Source organism: Crocodylus siamensis, chromosome 2 (genome assembly GCF_052110815.1).
Source record: "Crocodylus siamensis isolate JL-2025a chromosome 2, ASM5211081v1, whole genome shotgun sequence".
Classification (NCBI taxonomy): domain Eukaryota; kingdom Metazoa; phylum Chordata; order Crocodylia; family Crocodylidae; genus Crocodylus; species Crocodylus siamensis.
In genome coordinates, this window is record NC_143396.1 from 253,248,198 (window position 1) to 253,260,204 (window position 12,007).

Genomic DNA, 12,007 nt, shown 5'->3' on the forward strand with positions numbered 1-12,007 from the left:
GTAAAGGTTGTAAGGTTGCCTTGAGTACATTTGGTGGCTAGATGATAAAGCTAATTATAGATGAACTATAGTTTATATAGGGAATAAGAATCAATATATGAATACTAATAAGATCGCCACCTATTTGGATCACTTTTATATTCTTTGGCCTAATTTAATAAGCTTTTTGATATTTTAGCCAACCAATAGAAACCAGGTCCAATTTAGGATTTTTGCTCTTCTGTCTTGAACTATGGTTCTTGCTGAATTGCCCACTTGCACATGTACCTGGTTAGTGCTATTTACCAACTTAAGTTTTTGAAATCTAGGTAAGAAGGTATTTTCCCTAAGAGGCTAGCCACCAGTTAAGAGACTTTTTAAGACTTTAGAACTTGAAGATGTTAAGATGAAATTGCTTTCAAATATTGATAAGATTGTTAGGGCTTTAGAAAACATACATTTTAATCATTTGCATGGTATGCCTTATATGTAGTGTTTAGCCATTTCTCTCTCTTCTGAACTTAATTTTCTGTTAAGACTTAGATAGTCTTATGTTGTGAGCATTTCATTTTGGTGGGACTGGGTCTTCAAAACTTTCTTGTTCTCAGAATCCATCTGAGGGTCAACAGCTAGCATAATGTAGTCATTAGAAGTGAGTTCACTGGATCTGGAGTGAGAGTAGGATACTGGAAGAACAGTAAAACATCAATGGACTCATATTCAAATGAAAATAAGAGTATTCCTTTCCATTTTTGCCCTTACTGGTTGCCACATAGCACCAGATACTTTTTCCCCTCCTACTGCCAGTTTTTGGGTTTTTTTAATCCTTCCACAGAGGCAATGGGTGTTGGCTGCAGCCAAGTCTTGGGATTTTGACTGAGATGCACCAGTCCACCTGCTGGGACTTAAACCTGGAGGTATCTGGTTAGAGGGTCTTGCCCCTCCACTCAAGGTCAGATCAACTGCCATATTTGGGGTCAGGAAGGAATTTTATCCCATGATTAGAATGGTATAAACCATTGAGGATTTTGCCTTCCTCTTTAGCAGGGGTATGGCTTTCTGGGATCTCTCAAGCATATTTTAACCACCTTTGCAGGAGCAGGATGTTGACTGCTTTTGTCCTCGTGCTTTACCTGTGGCAGATTAGGGTGTTATGTCTTGTATTGTGTCAGGGTTGACTGTAATTTTGCTAGGACTATGGGTTTGTATAAGATGGTTTGGACAGGTATGAACCTACCTCAGGCAGCAGGCTGGAGTAGATCATCTCTGGTGGTCCTTTCCAGCCCTACTTCTCTATGACTATGTTTATATTCTAATCTTCATTAAATGCTAAAACAAATATTGAGAAGACCATCACAGGACATCAAGGACCATGTTTTCCTGCCTTCAAAATGGAGTGAGAAGCTGCTCACTGTAAAATTAGTGGACTTGGGCCTGCTGCACCAAGGCCCCTGCCCCACTGGATCTTAGCAACAGGTACACACCTCTTGCTGCTCCCACAGGCAAGGCAGGCTCAACTGCAGGTATCGCCCCCACTCTCCCCAAGGCAAAACGTAAGTTTTGTTGTGGGAGACTCCATCCTGAGGGGGGCTGGAGGTAATCTGCCACCCCGACCCCTTAGCCCAGGAAGTCTGCTGCTTCCCGGGCACCCGCATCCCAGACATTGTGGAGAGGATCCCTAAACTCCTCCAGCCCACAGACCACTATCCTATGCTCCTCATCCATGTGGGCACCAACAATATGGCTCAGAGCGCTCCCAGCCGGGTCATGAGGTGCTACAGCGATTTGGGAGCAGGGCTAAAGGGTCGGGGGCACAGGTGGTGTTCTCTTTGATCCTCCCAGTCTGGGGGGTATGGGCTGAGGGAGAGGAGGATCCAGGTAGTGAACCAAAGACTGCGGCACTGGTGTCATCGGGAAGGCTTTGGCTTCCATGACCACAGCCCGCTCTTTGGTGAGAGAAGCAGCACGCTGCTGGGAAGAGATGGCCTCCACCTCTCCCCCCTGGGGAGGAGGCTCTTCTCAGGCAGACTGGCTGACCTGCTCCACCGGGCTTTAAACTAAGGACTGCTGGCCCACTGAGCAACCTTTGCAAAGCCAGCAGGCCAAGGCACTTAAGAGAGCCCACCCCTGCCCCAGCCCTGGTACAATCTGTGGGCAAAGCAAGAGCCCCCAAGGGGACACTTGCCTGCCTGTACGCAAATGCCAGGAGCTTGGGGAATAAGCAGGAAGAGCTTGTCCTCATGCTTAATGCAAATAATTATGATGTCATTGAGATAATGGAGACCTGGTGGGACTCCACCCATGACTGGACCTCGGGTATAGATGGCTATACCCTGTACAGGAGGGATCATGTAGATAGAAGGGCTGGGGGTGTAGCTCTCTACGTTAAGGAAAGCTACATGTCCCTGCAAGCTGATACAGGCAACCAGGGTGGATGGCTGGAGACCCTCTGGGTTAAAATCTGTGGGAAACATGGCACAGATGACACAACGGTGGGAGTCTACTACAGACCTCCCACCCAAAGTCCTGAGCTTGACCAGGAGTTTGCCTGGGAACTGGCTGAGGCCACATGCTCCAAGACCATGGTTGTCATGGGTGACTTCAATTACCCAGACATCTCGTGGAAGGATCACTCGGCAAAATCCAAGCGGTTGCAAAGCTTCCTCTCATGTGTGGATGACCTCTACCTGGCTCAAGAAGTCTATGGGCCAACAAGAGATAAAGCGCTGCTCGACCTGGTACTGGCTACTGGGGATGACCTAACTGGTGACCTAGTAATCGATGGGAAGCTGTGACAGCAACCATGAGCTGATCACCTTCACCATCTGCCGTAAAGCTGGCAAGTCAGTTAGCAACACAGAAGTCCTTGACTTCAGGAAAGCTGACTTTGACAAGCTCAGGAGGCTTGTCAGTCAGGCCCTAAGGGACCATGACCCCAGGGAGAGGGGAGTTCAAGAAGAGTGGTTGCTCCTCAAAGAAGAAAGGCCTACAAAGGATGGGATTCACCTCCAAGGAGGATTATTCTGGACTGGTCCAGTCCTGCAGGGAGAAAACCAGGAAAGCCAAGGCCGCAACTGAACTCCAACTAGCTTCAAGCATCAAGGACAATAAAAAGTCCTTCTTCCAATATGTGGGGAGTCGGAGAAAAAGCAAGGGCAACACTGGACCCCTGCTGAACCAGATGGGGCAACTGACAACTGACACCCAGGAAAAAGCCAACCTATTTAATGAGTACTTTGTGTCGGTCTTTCATTAGTCACATGGGACACCTATGCCCGCTACGGGACAGGGAGGTCCGGGTGAGGGAGATTCCCTTCCCTCCATCAATGCTGACTTCGTGAAGGAACACCTTGAGAAGTTGGATACCTTCAAGTCAGCTGGCCCTGACAATCTACACCCCAGGGAGCTCAAGGAACTGGCGAGCATCATAGGCCAGCCTCTGGCATGGATCTTTGAGAACTCCTGGCACTCTGGTGAAGTGCCCGAAAACTGGAAGAAGGCCAATGTGGTGCCTATCTTCAAGAAAGTGGGGAAAGTGGATTCGGCTAACTATAGGCCCATCAGCCTGACTTCTATCCTGGGGAAGATCTTAGAAAAGTTTATTAAAGAGGCCATCCTTAAAGGACTGGCCGACACCAACATCCTGAGGGATAGCCAGCCCGGGTTTCTGGCAGGTAGGTCTTGCTTGACCAATCTCATTTCCTTTTATGACCAGGTAACTTACCACCTGGACAAGGGAGAAGAGATTGATGTCATATATCTTGACTTCAAAAAAGCCTTTGATCTGGTATCCCATGATCACCTCTTGGCCAAACTGGCCAGTTGTGGCCTTGGGTCCACCACGATCCACTGGCTGGGAAATTGGCTCTGTGGTCGGACCCAGAGGGTAGTAATTGATGGAAGTCACTCGTCATGGTGTCCTGTGACCAGTGGGTTCCCCCAAGGCTCTGTCCTTGGACCCATATTGTTCAACATCTTCATTAATGATGTGGACATTGGAGTCAGAAGCAGACTGGCCAAGTTCGCCGATGACACCAAACTTTGGGGCAAAGCATCCACACCAAAAGACAGGCAGGTGATCCGGGTTGACCTGGACATGCTCAGCAAATGGGCAGACGAGAACCTCATGGTGTTTAACACCGAAAAATGCAAGGTTCTCCACCTTGGGAAGAAAAACCTGCAGCATCCTTATAAGCTCGGCAGTGCTACACTGGCTAGCACTACAGAATGAGACTTGGGGGTCATCACTGACCACAAGATGAACACGAGCCTGCAATGCGATGCTGCGGCTAGTAAAGCGACCAAAATGCTGGCTTGCATCCATAGATGCTTCTCAAGCAAATCCCGGGACGTCATTCTCCCCTTGTACTCGGCCTTGGTGAGGCCGCAGCTGGAGTACTGCGTCCAGTTTTGGGCTCCACAATTCAAAAAGGATGTGGAGAAGCTTGAGAGAGTCCAGAGAAGAGCCACACACATGATCAGAGGTCAGGAAAACAGACCTTACGATGATAGGTTGAGAGCCATGGGACTCTTTAGCCTGGAAGAGCGTAGGCTCAGGGGTGATCTGATGGCCACCTATAAGTTTATCAGGCGTGACCACCAGGATCTGGGGGAACGTTTGTTCACCAGAGCGCCCCAAGGGATGACGAGGTCAAACGGTCATAAATTACTTCAAGACCCTTTCAGGCTGGACATAAGGAAGAATTTCTTTACTGTCCAAGCCCCCAAGGTCTGGAACAGCCTGCCATCAGAGGTGGTTCAAGCACCTACATTGAACACCTTCAAGAGCAAACTGGATGCTTATCTTGCCGGGATCCTATGACCCTAGCTGACTTTCTGCCCTTCGGGCAGGGAGCTGGACTCGATGATCTTCCGAGGTCCCTTCCAGCCCTAATGTCTATGAAATCTATGAAAAGTCGGAATGCTGCCATAGCACCTGATCAGTTGTTAAAGCCAGTCTCATTTAAGCCCATCATTAATGATGTTCAAAAGGAAGATGACAGCTCATTTGCTAAATTCATAAGTGATGCAAGAGGTGTAGACACTGATGATGAGAAATACATGTATAGGTCTCTGGAAACAGAAACAGAGTGGGATTCAGTTTGGAAAAATAATGGTATAGCTACTGTTGTACATGTGGAGTGAAGTTATGCTAACCCTAGGTACTCAGTGGAGAAAAAGAGAAACATGGAAAGCAAAAATCGATAAAAGGAACTGTGAGGTGAGAATTTTCTGCACCACAAATGACAGTTGCAATAGCATGCAACTGCAAGAGAGAGCTGTGCACTGTAGACAGAGATGCTGTGGCCTAAAACAGGGAGAGGCTAATTCACCCCTAGAAAAAAGTCTAATACAACACAGAATTCTCTGCTGTGGTTTATGCAAAAAAAATCACATCATGTAATCTGTACATGATTCAAAAGCAGAGGGCAAACGCCCCTCATGTTAGGATGGAAAATAAAACAGAAAACCATCAGAAGTGAGATTAAAACTTACAAGGACTATTCCAAACAGTCCCCAAGAGGAAGTTATTTAATCATAAGTATCAGAAAATTAAATAAAATAGATCAAATTAAGCCTCATTGTGCTTATACAGCTCTCCTAGGCATCCACTGTGCATTTGACTTAGCAGGCATGAGTCTTGGGAATGTTACTCAGACACCACAAGTCCCGCAACAGACTATTTAGGCAAACCTGAAAAGTTGAGGAGCCTAAACTAACGGACTGTTTAAGATGAAAGGTGGTAAACCATGCTGACCACTTGCAAGAGAGACAAATACAAGTATTTCACTGTTGCAGCAAAAGCCCAGAATCAACTGCATCAAAAGGTAATGGGTTAGGCCAAAGAGTGAGAACCAGAAGTAAAATGATATGCGCAGGACATTGGCAGGGCACACGGCTAGCCTCATAAACCAAAGGAAAAATATTTTGTGCCTTCTAGCAATTTACTCAGATGCAAGTTCTCATTATCCCATAAAGAACGTAAATGCTTCTAGTGACAGATGGATGGCAAACAGCCATCCCTGCCTTTCCCCAGGGAATAAAAGGAGATGCCCAGAAGACAGAGAGCTTTGCAATCCTCAGTGCAATGCCCCCAAGAACCATGCAGCCCTAGGCACCATGGTTGCATGTTTGCAAAGTTATGTATATTTATGCGTAATAAAATTTTAAGTTATGCAAAAAGTTATTATTTCTTTACCTCAAGGGAATAGCTCTTTTGAGGTAAAATTCCTAAGAGAAATATACAGAATTCTACCTTTCTCTAGCTAGTGAGGGTGAACCCTATCCTCTCACCTGGATGTAATTTGACAAGCTATATCAAAGTAAAAACTGCAGTTCCTCCACTACAATTTTTACCTCAAGACACCTAACCCAAGATAATCTTGCACTTTATCCACAGGCAAACAAGGTTCTGTGGGCAAATCTGATATCTTTCATTAAACCAACTTAAATAGTTGGGAAAAATATTCTTAGGAAGGTTTCGGGTTTAAAAACCCTTTATCAGGCTGAGGAATAGATTCCTGGATGGAATGAATAGATTTCAATAGGAATGAATAGTGCTATTCATTCCATCCAGGAAGAGCACACACCAACTGCAGAGGCTTCCTCAGCCTGACAAAGGGTTTTAAAACCCAAAAGCTTGCTAAGAATATTTTTCCCAACTATTTAAGTTGGTTTAATAAAAGATATCAGATTCACCCAAAGAACTTTGTCTGCCTATGTCCTTAAACCAACACGGCTACAACCTACACCACTTTATCCATGGAATGAAAAGACAAACATCTCTAGCCATGTGTCTCATGCAGCTGAAAGAGGGGGGAATCTATTGCAAGCAATATCATGCATCACCAAGTATTTCATTCCCAAAGTTTTGCATCCAGGCAAGTCCAAGTCAATGCAAGCTTATAGCCCAGTAACTTCAGGGAAGACCCCCTGATAGTGCTGAGAATCTAGGATGATATGAGAACCCAGCACAGGTAGACCTGTACAATGGAGCTGGTCAAGAAGATTCCTCTGTTCTGCATATTGTTCCTTTCCTTTTGCAATCAGTTTATATCACCCCTTTTTCAAACAGCTCCCTGGTACCTCTCCCAGAATGATTCAACTGGAAGTTGGCAGACTAGTGCACCTTCTGTCAAGCCATGTAGCTATCCAGATACTCAGCTAATTCTGCAGGGTCCTTGCAAACCTACAGATTGCATCTCTACTAAATGATGTATCACTGCCAGCCATATGTGCCATACACTGCCCTCTTCCTGCAGATTCCTGTTAATGTCATTGAAGGCTCTACAAATGGATCAGATGGCCCTTAACACATGAGAAAATGTCTCATTTACATCCTACTTCTTTTAATAAGGCTTTGGCAGAGCTCTAGACAATTAGCAGCTGGCCAGTACCTAAACAGCATTTGCAACTGAAAGATGCTGCTAGGCAGGCCTTAAGTCCTGGGTCCAGGAATATAGGAAAGGTTCGCCTTCTTTGTGTGCTCTTACTGTTCACTCTTTCCATCAAGTTTGTAAAAGTCTCTCTGCTGTCGCTCCCATCCTCCACCAAAAAGCTGGTAACTACAGAGGCTAATTGGCAAATGCCCCCAAGTGCCTGTTTTTGACTTAAGACTTATAAAAAGACAGTTTCCATGCCCAGGCACATCCATGCGCAATCAGCAACATTCATACACTGGGGCTAAAGGCTTTGACTACAGAAGATCGGAGGCAAAATCCTATCCCCATTGAAGTCTCCTGTATATTTCAGTAGGACCAGAATTTTACCTTGGGACTTCAGTCTCTTTATCACCGAGATTCAGTTCTAGATCTTGTTTTCATATGCTCCTCTGGAGCACTGGAAATATTCCTCCTGCTGCTAACAGGCTTTGTGTACATTCCTATCTGTCAGATGCAGGATTCTGTTAAGTACACATTGAAAGGAAGCACCACATTTCATAGATTTCATAGACATTAGGGTCTTGGAAGGGACCTCATGAGATTTAGTCCAGCCCTGCTGCTAGAGGCAGGAAGTATGCAGAGATCAGATGATTCCAGCAAGATAAACATGCGAATGCTTTTTGAATGAGTCCAGAGTAGGTGCTTGCATGGGGTGCCCTGGTGAACAGACGTTCTCCAGTGTACACCCCTTATATATTTATAGGCTGCCACCAAAGCACCCCCCGCATAGCCTATGTTTTTCCGGGCTGAAGAGTTCCACATCTCTCAGCCTCTCCTCATAAGGCCTGCTTCTCTTGTCCTCTAATCATTTGCATGGCTGTCCTGGACTCTCTCGAGCTTCTCCAGAGGAGAAAAGTTAGAGAAAACCACCCAGTTTTCTCTAACCATACACATGGAATCTGCTGGACTCTTAAGTCTCTGACCAACTCCTACAAGAAAGGCATTCCAAGCAGGGTTCTCAAGGCCCACTGTGCTCATCCTCTGTCATCATCAGTCCTGTACTTTTGGATTATTTTTTAAAGGGAACCAAAGGCTTCTAATGATTCACCTATAAATGATTTGCTATGCTATACTCTCCAAACTGTAAACATAAGTGATTTTTAAGTGTATTCTTTATTCAGTCACTTATTTTTTCCACCAGTTCTAATCTCCCCCCCACCCTTTAACACTCTGTACCTATTTAGACTGTAAGCAGACTAGGGGACAAACTGACTTATGTTTGTGCATTTAGCACCAAAACAGGACACCAATCCTGATGGCAGCCTCTGGGAATTACTGCTATAATTCAGCCATTCCTCAGACAGGCCACCATGTTACATTTTCAGCATCGACTACAGCAGGGGTGGGCAAAGTGTGGCTGGGGGCCAGATACTGCCTGCCAGGCCATTCTATCCAGCCCACGGTGCCCCTAAAAAATTTAGAAAAGTAATATTAATCTGCCCTGGGCTGCCAATCACATGGCCCTCTATGGCTTGGCAAAACTCAGTAAGCAGCCCTCTGCCCAAAATAACTACCCGCCCCCAAACTACAGTTTATAACTGTAGAATGAGAAGATTTCGATAGGGGAGGAACACATGTTAATGTGAGGCTAACTCAGTTTCTATTCATGAGTAGGATTTAACTTGGATTGTATGTCACTGGTTGCTGACATTTATATTTTCCATGCAAGTAATTCATGCATGTAAAGTTTGATGCGAGTGGACTCTGGCAAACAGGGTATCAAACTGGATGCACAGTGAAATCATCCATGTCAAAGCTCTTTGCCTTTCCCAGCACATCATAAAAACACTGAATTGACTAACTCCACTAGAAGGGGGAGACTTATATTTTGCTGAGAAAAGGAGTGGGGAGGAAATTAGAACCCTCCAGAACAAAGGTTACTATCCATCCTTTCATAGAAGCTAAAGCCAGAAATGTCCATTAGTTCATTTAGTGTGACCTCCTGTCTATCCCACACTGTTACATTTTACCGTTACACATGAACTAAACCCAATAACCCACATTTGACCAAAGCATATCTAGCATTTGCAGAAGTGCAGATAGAAAAGGTTAATCCCACAAAAAAAAAAAAATACAGGAACTTTCAGCTATATATGGAACCTGTAAACTCAGCAGGAATTCAAAAGACCCATATAGAATAAATATGAATGATAATTCCTGCTTTCTCCTTATAATTTACTGGTGGTAGCACCAAAAGTCTCAGGTGGGAGCATCCTAGTAGTTTGTGAGCACAAAAAAAATGTGAGATCTGCTGTAGCGAGTTTACAACCACATCAGACTCTGGACAAAATTATTTCTTTCAAAACAAAAAACCCCAAAACAAAAATATATACATATGCCACTTTATGCACCGAAAATAATTCACCTGAATTCTCTTTCTATTGTAAAGTTAGTTTTACCCAAAGAATTTAAAGTTTTAACTAAAAATTACATTTGGCTTAAGTCATCTTAAGCTCTTAAAGTATCTTCTGCTTTTTTCTTTTTCCCCTAAGAATTTGTAGTTAAAAAAAAACAGTGGTTTAGACCTACACAGAGGACAAAACTCATGAAGTAGTTCAAAATTGAGGTTGCTAGATACACTAAACATTGCAAAAGCAACATTCGTCCCAAACAGGTATCCACTCTGTTCCCTCCTGTGAAAGAGAAACTGCTCCCCAAGACAACCATTGGCTTTAGGGCAGTTAAACTCTTGGGGGGGGGGTGTCCCTGCTCATTACAGGGAAAGGGAGAGGAGCAGGAGATGAGGACCTTCTAGGCCTCAGGAAGAAAGAGGAACATAATACAGGCAGTAGCAAAGAAGGCCTAAGAACCAGCCTAAACCAATGCAGCTGGGATATGGGAACATTGCCATCTTTTTATCTAATGTTGCAATCTGGCAGAAGCCATTCCTCCTTCCCCACATCCCTCTTGCCCTATAGCCCTATGAGATGCCCAACCAGGGACTCTATCCTAATGACTAACAGCATCAGTCTGGTTCATCTGAATCAAATGGGGGGGGAAAACACCCTTAAAAATAAATGTTAAAATTAAATACAATGATCTGTCAGTTATGGCACACCATACAAAACAGGCATTCCACATTTAGGTCAATTCTCATGCATTTATGACTTCTGAGAGATGTGTGATATGGTACAGGGTGACAATTTTAAAAAAGGTAACAAAGCAGTTGCAGTAGGTATTCTGAATGGAGTTCAGAACCTGCCCTGACACAGCAGATGAAATATATGATAGTATACCTTACATATATTAATGTGCTGTCTAATCAATGCAATAATTAAACTGTTAGTCGCATTCAGTTAGAATGGGTGGGTGGAAAGGAACTGGAAGTGCCTGATGCAGTTTTGCTGCAAGGCAACTCTAGATTTAATAATGATGTTTGTCACATGTTCAGATAGTTGGGTCTGAGCCCATCTCTGCAGCTCAGTGTAGTGGGTTCAGGGTCAATTAGCTCCTCACTCAGTCTTTCAGTGTCCTTTTATAGGCACACCTTCTCTGTTTATTGTCTGTACTCAGCCAGGGCAAGCTCTCTCCGCCAGGGCAAGAATCAATCAGCAAAAGCTCTAGCACAGCACAAACTACCCTCACAAGGTCTTCTCCCAGACCACATAGTTGGGCAGAGACTGAGAGTTCAGCAGATTCTGTGTGTATGGTTAGAGAAAACTCCCAGGAAAAAGGCACTCCAGGCAGGATCCTCAAGGCCCACTGTGCTGCCCCTGCAGCTCTTTCCCCCTCGGCTCTCAACTGTCTGCCTGTCACAGCTCTCATTCCTCTACTTCTGGCTGTCTGCTTATCTTGGCTTTCAGGTCTTGACTGTGCCTGTCCTGGGCTCCTCTTTCTGAGTCCAACTCTCCCATTCTAGTTCCTTCTCTTCCCCTCTGGCCCCTTCCCCCAGGAGCCCTCTTAATCGGTTGGCCCACAGGAAGTTACCTGGATCAGCTGGCCCAGACCTCCTAGGTAGCCTGTAATCAGGTTTTACTGCCTGCAGCTGGGCTGTAGTCCCTACCAACCTGCAGACTGCCCCCAGGTTCCCTGAGCTGGCAAACTGCTACCCTCAGCTTCAGCCCACTTCTCAGAGGGAAAAGTGAACTAATGCACCAGATCAGCACCCTCAACACTTTAAGAAGTCAGACCCAGATCCAAACTTGCCAAACAAAATAACTCTAAGTGAATACATACCTAAAACTCAAACAAGGGCTTGCTGAGAAAATAAGTCTTACCTGGAGGGGCTTTTTGAAATTTTGACTGACAGCACCATCTAATATTATTTCAGTAGTACTTAAAAGGCTGGGGCCCAGCATGCCAGACATTGTATAAATACAGCAGAGACAGCCCACTACCTGGGAGGATTCACAATAGCTGAGGCCCCAGCATGTCCACCATGAGAACCAATGTCCATTGAATATACATATTACAAGAAGCAAGCTGCCACAAAATCATGAATTACATTGGTTTTTAACAAATCTTCACTGAGGAACGGTAGTTTTCCTTGAATCACTTGTCTGAATTATTTTGTTTTGTATTCCAAGGGCAGCAAAGGGTGTTCATAAAAAACAACATTGGTTCACTAGTCATGAAGGAATCTACCA